A 6,761-nucleotide genomic window follows, 5' to 3' on the forward strand; every position below is an offset into this window, starting at 1 on the left:
GCCAGCGGCTTGGAAAAGAAGAAGAAGAGTAGAAGGTGCCTCATCCTAGAGCTTTTTTAGTGGTCAGAGATTTGGAAACAATGAGTGGAAGGGTGTTTGTTATCTTGGTAGATCGTCACCCACACAATGTCTATGAAGAGAAGAGGAATACAGCAGAAGATCAAGAGGTTTTTAGCTACAAGGGAAAGGTACAACTAGTTCTTTGATTCCGTTGTGTAATTAGTTTAGTTTTCTTTGTATCGATTTTGAATACCAACACAAGAGGTCAGCGATCTTGTACTTCAATCAATGTGTGCTTTGATCCGTCAAGAACTTTCTTGATTGATCAAACACATGTCTGATCGAACATGCGGGTTGCTAGGAAAAGTTCTGTACTTGTATAATTTTTTTACAGGAAAATTGAAACAGAATGGAATTCCAGCGCCTTCACCTTGTGGGTGGAGAAACCTCACCACAACACTCACAAGCACTTGAGAACTAATAGACTACTAATTAGGGTTTACCACCACTAATTTCGTCAACCTTAACCTAACTCCCAAGGCTTGGTCATATAGGTCGCGAGTTGGAAAACCCCGCCTACCAGCCGACTGCCCTCTGTGGAGATTCGATCATTACATCCCAACGGCTCGATACCAGTTGACTGGTAAAAGTACCAGTCAACTGCTTTACATTGGTCGAGCAAACATAAGTATTTTGTTCACTCCCAGTCAACTACCCAGTCGACTATATCAGTCGACTAATGAAAACACTAGTCGACTGCTACAGTAACTGCTACAGTTCTGCTACAGTACTGCTATAGTAAACCCTAAATCTAGGATTTTACCCTGAGTATAATCTCTCATGCACTCGTACCCTCATGACTCACTTGACCCTTCATTATAGCCTTGACCTTTAGCCTTCAAGCCTACTTCCTTTGGCTCTCGTCTCTCGGATGCATCCAAGCCTGCGGCTCGTCCCCAATGCCATCCTTCGGGTATGCCTCAAAGACACTTTCCTCAACCCTTGTCCTTGCTGTCTTGTCCATGGTCTCTCGGATGCTCCATCCTTGACCGAACCTGAAGCCATCAACTTGAGTCATATGTGTATTCTGTAAACTTGCACACTCATATACACATATCAAATATAAGGGTGAACCTAACTTAAACTCTTTACCCAAACACCAAAACACATGGTCACACGACCATGTCAAAGGAACAAGAAGGAAAATGGTCTTAGTCGTGTGGAGCAGACCGGGCGTGCAACATCAGCAGAAGAGGGGGTTGACATGGCCATGTGGTTTCACATGGTCGTGCCACTTTTGAAGCAGAATCAGAATATGATCGTGTAGATCTACACAATCGTGCAACCCTTCCAGAGGCCAAGCATTGCTAGGTTGTGTGTACCACAAGATTGTGCAACCTTTCCATAGGCCAAGATTGGCACGGTCGTGTGTGCCACACGGCCGTGTGAGCCGTCCAGAGGCAAAGCATGTCACGACCGTGTGAATCTCACACGGCCGTGTGACTCTGGCCGAGAGCTAAGCAATTGAGGTCATGTGAGGTCCACACAACCGTGACACGGGTCATGTGCCGCCCAAACCTCCTGCTCTATATAAAGGGTTTCTTCCTCTTTCAAAGGGGAGGCTCTCCCTTTGGGGAGATCAAATCTGAAGGCTTTTTTCCATCTTTTGGGTGTCGATATGGTGATCTAAAGACGTCTCCATTCCTGATTCGATTCCAGTAGCAAGGATTGGTTTTGAAGATTACTCGTCGTCTTTAGATAAGCATTTCTTTTCTATCTTCTTGATTTGGATCGAAATATTTAAGATCTTCTTGTCTTCGAATCTTTTCCTTTGTTTCATGGAGTAGATCTTCTTGTTCTAAGATGGAGGAGTATTTGTGATGTAAGATTTCATGGATTTGCCAACTTCTTGTTTCAATGATGTTGTTATGTTTTGTATCAATTCAATCTTGTATGGATTGTTGTGTTTGGATTTAATTACCATTCTTGATTGGATGTTTGTATTACTTATAGATCTTGTAGAGGAATTCTCTAGATTGTATGACCGAGGGGCGTCGTGTCAGGGCTGCCCCGTTAATGGACATCTTGAGAATCACCTTGAAGGGTGAAGCAAGAATCTACAAAGAAGTAAGATAGATAGATGAGTTGTTCCCTATATCTTGATGTGAATTGATTAGTGATGTGTTTCTATGTTGTATGACTGAGGGGCGTCGTGATAGGGCTGCCCCGTTAACGAACTTCATAGGGATCATAACTTTTTAATTGCTTAAGGTGTAGATATAAGTCCATTGCCGGTGTTTTCTGCATAAGATAACCGACAACTTCTTACAAATGCATGACAATTGAGGATATAATTGGTAATATCATATTACATTGATAAGTATCACAAAGAAACCAAATCTCCTAGAACTTTCATAAAACCTAGTTTCTGCATTACTTTTCTATTTCTATTTTCTAGTTGCTTCTTAGTCTGTGTAATTCCTAGTTGATTGTTTAGCTAATTTTCTTTGAGATATCTTTAGTGGTTATAACCAGTCCCTGTGGATACGATATCTTTTTATTACTGATGACGAAACCGTGCACTTATGGTTGAGTAACAAGTTTTTAACGTCGTTGTCGGGGGTTGCGTCTATAACATTAGAGATTATCATTTGAGTTAGACTAAACTTTCTTTGCTTTTCTTACATCTAACTTGTAACTAGTTTTGTAATTCTATTATGTAATTTTTCTTTGCATTCTTTGTTCTTTTTGTTTGTGAATCAAATTCTGTAATCTTGTTCTTGTATGCGAAGATCTAACTTTGTAGGTGATCTGCTACCTTTTGATCCCAAAATTGATAGAACCTTTCATAAAAGGAAAACCTCGCAAAGACATTCAGAAGAATAAGTACATTCAAATATGGCAAACAAACCGCTTAAAGATTATGTAGCACCTTATGCCAAAGGATTTCGTTCTAGCACCACAAGACCCTCTGTTGAAGCTAATAATTTTGAGATCAAGCCTGCGATAATCAGTATGGTCCAACATAATCATTTTGGGGGTGGACCACATGAAGATCGTAATCAACATTTAGAAGTTTTTTTTATGAAATCTGTGGAACTATGAAGATGAATGGTGTTCCATCTGAAGCTGTGAGATTATTATTGTTTGGGTTTTCTTTAAGAAATAGAGCCAAGCAATAGCTAAATTCACTACTAGCAAATAGCATTACCACTTGGGAATAATGTGAGCAATAATTCCTTGATAAATTCTATCCTCCAAGCAAGAATGCTCATATGAGAAATCTTATTGCTGTTAGAGTGTATACTAAAAGCCTAGCTTTTGTAAACATTTATTTATGAAATAAAAGAATCACATTGGTCAAATGTCTATATTTTATTTGTTAAGTGTAGTTGTTCAATTAATTTATAATGTATATAACATGGTGAGTGGTGTCACACACAGAAGATTATGTTATCAGTTTTTTATAAATTATAAACAGTTGCTCACGACTAAGATAGAAAGGAACAAACTATTGGAATAGTTGTAGTGTAATTAGGTATTAGTTTATCTTGACTAATAAATTACACTAGTACACTCTAAGTGTATTGAGTAGGACCATTTTATGTAAGTTCTTTTTATACTGACTTAATAAAAGAACAAGACCTTAGTTATTATGGAAGTATGTGCTCTTAATTCTAATATAATAACAAACACATATATTTAGTATTTATTTCTTTAACTTATCAAAGAGTGTAATTTAACTTGATAAATCAATAGGCCCGATAAGTTGGGAAATGATATTACTTATAGTGTGTGTTGTTGATTATAGAAGGAAATTGTGCCCTAGTAAATCTAGGTTGAGAATGCCCCCAAGAGGAGCTCATAAGGATTGTCATGTTAAACCCTGTAGGTGGACTTAGTTTAACATGACAATGAGGTTGAGTGGTACTACTCTTGGACTTAGATATTAATTAAGTGAGTTGTCAGTAACTTACTTAATTAGTGGGCATTCGTTATCTTAAACACAGGGAGGCTAACACACTCATGATAAGAAGGAGCCCATAAATGTAATTTGGGATTGGTGCGGTAGTGCAACAATAACTCTCTAGTGGAATGAGTTATTGTTGATGAACTTGAGTTGTGTGTTCGGGACGAACATGGGATCCATCCAAATATAAGCCCATCTTGGTGTCCAAGAAGGGGGGTCGGTCCAATGCTTGGTGACCAAGCAAGGGCCAGCCACATCCTCCTCTATGGGGCCGGCCCTTTTGCTTGGTGACCAAACAAGTAGAGGTCGGCCATGATTAATTCAAATAGGAGGGGTGTTTTGAATTTTTAAAATCTTCTCTTTGTAGAAAACTACAAGTTTTAAAAGAGAGTTTTTAAAATATAAAACTTTCCTTATTTGAATTAGGTCACATGGTTTAATAAAGAGTTTTAAAAATTTCAAAACTTTCCTTTTTTAACCATCCTCATGGTTTTAGAAAAAAGGAAGAGAAGTTTTAAAATTAAATTTTCTATTTTTGTAATCATGTTAAAAAAGAAAATTTTTAGAAGAGAAGTTTTAAATTTTAAAACATGGTTTTAATTTTTTAACTTTCCTTTTTTAACATCCACTTTAGGACAGAGAGATTGTAAAATTTTATAAGAGGATTCCTTCTTGTAAAATTTTATAAAAATTATTTTCTTCTCTCCTTGATGATGTGGTCAGCCACCCTTGCTTGGTGCCCAAGCAAGGGGTCGGCCAATCAAAGTTTAAATCAAATCATCATCCAATCAATCCATGATTTGGTGATTGATTCAATCAAGAGGAAAGAAAAGGGAAAAAGGAAAGACAAGAGGAAGATTTTAATTTTTTGTAAAAAGTCTTCCCTTATTTGCCTTGGGCAAGTAATATAAAAGAAGGGGAGGGGAGGACTCATGAGATAACACAATTCTTATTCTCTTGTTGGTGATCTCTTTGGTGGTCATCCCTCTCTCCCTCTCTTCTCCCTTTGCTCTCTTTTGCTCCTTGGTGGTGGTGGCCGAATACTAGAAGGAGGAGAAGCTCTTTTGGGTGGTGTTCATCTTGGAGGATCGTCACCCACACGACGTCCAAGGCGAGGCAAGGAATACGGCAGAAGATCTTGAGGTCATTAGCTTGCAAAGAAAAGATATAACTAGCAATTTTCTTCTGCATCATGCTAGTTATTTTTCTTTGTTAGAATTCCAAACACAAGAGGTATTAGATTCTAGTTTTTCAGATTTGCTATTCGAATTTGTGTTTTTGTTTTTCGAATTTGTGATTCGATTGTTCTTTTTGGTTAAACCTAGAGTTATATAAGGAAATTAAATATTAGCTTTCCTTAAAAGGCTTTGTCTAGGAAGTGGTGGTTGCTCCCATATCCAAGAAGGCCTAGTGCCTCGCCATGTTTAACCTGGAAGTCAATTTTGGAAATTAATATTTAATTAAATTTATAATGTAGGTGGATTTGGATCAATAGTGTTAAGTTCTGCTTGCGATCCAAGTCTAAACCATTAAGAACAGATAAGTTAAATTTGGAATCAATAATGTTAAGTTCCGTTTGTAATTCCTAATTTAACTTCTAAAGAACACAATAGGTTATTAAGAAAACGTTTGATACTTGTACAAAATTTTTGTACAGTGGAACCGATACGATCTTCCTAGGACTAACCAACAATTACAAGCTTCAGATAGTCAGATTCATAATCCTTATTTGAAGCATGGGATAGATACAATAGCATGCTCAAACAATGCCCACATCATGGATTGGAGAAGTGGCTAGTGTTGCATACATTCTATAATGGTATCAATTATCATACTAAGGTGTCCTTAGACTCTGCTGTTGGAAGGGCACTTATGAATAAAAGTTTTGATGAAGCCGAAGATATTATTGAAAGTGTAGCACAAAACCATCATCAGTGGTCACATAAAGAAGTGGAGGTTATTCATTTTCAAACTCAACTAAATCATCAGGAAAATTTGATGTGGATGCAATTACTATAATATCTGCAAAATTGGATGCTCTTACAAAGAAGCCGGAAAATATGGGAACAAATACTAGCACGATCAATGTCATAGTATGTTGTTGTGAAACATGTGGAAGTTCTGATCATGCACAAGACTCATGTCCTTTAGGAGCTATTTCTGCACAAATTAATCAACTTGAGCAGTGTGATGCCATCGTTAGTTACAATCAGAGACAGAACAATCCATATTCAAACACATACAACCCTAGGTGGAAGAATCATCCAAATTTCTCTTATAGAAATAATCAAGAACAAGGACTATCTATGGGGGCTAGACCAAGTTTCCAGCCTGGGCAACAAAATTTTCAACAACATCCTTCTCAGAGCAATCAAATCTCTAAATTAGAGAAAATGATTGAAGAGCTCATCTTGAGTCAAAACGAAATGAAGCAAGAATTAAAGGTGTTAACTCAAAGAATTGATAATTCAGAAAAGCACCAGAAAATTCAAGATAGCCAAATTGCCCAGGTAGCTTCATCATCTTCAAGAGCGCCAGGATAGTTTCCAGGAAAGCCTGATGTAAACCCCATGGAACACTATAATAGAATAGAACTTAGGAGCGGATGGACCTTGAGTGATCCTCAAGTGACTGCTCTAAAAGGGATGAAAATTAAAGAAGAACTCTCTCCTCCAACACTTGAACCAATTCAAATTCAAGATGAAGAGGAGAGTACCAATAAGGTTGAAGAGACTCTTCCACTTAACCCACAAAGTCAAGTAGTCCCTTTTCCTCAAAGAATAAGCATGCT

At 37.6% G+C, this 6,761-nt stretch overlaps 1 non-coding gene across 1 annotated transcript; it reads right to left on the minus strand.

Annotated features, from left to right (window-relative positions):
* Positions 1 to 5,649: 5,649 nt before the first annotated feature.
* Positions 5,650 to 5,754, minus strand: LOC122044675. Its single transcript, XR_006129697.1, has one exon. It is a non-coding gene; the product is annotated as a small nucleolar RNA R71 (small nucleolar RNA).
* Between the last annotated feature and the right edge of the window lie 1,007 nt (positions 5,755 to 6,761).

The sequence above is a fragment of the Zingiber officinale genome, chromosome 2A (assembly GCF_018446385.1).
Source record: "Zingiber officinale cultivar Zhangliang chromosome 2A, Zo_v1.1, whole genome shotgun sequence".
NCBI classification, from domain to species: domain Eukaryota; kingdom Viridiplantae; phylum Streptophyta; class Magnoliopsida; order Zingiberales; family Zingiberaceae; genus Zingiber; species Zingiber officinale.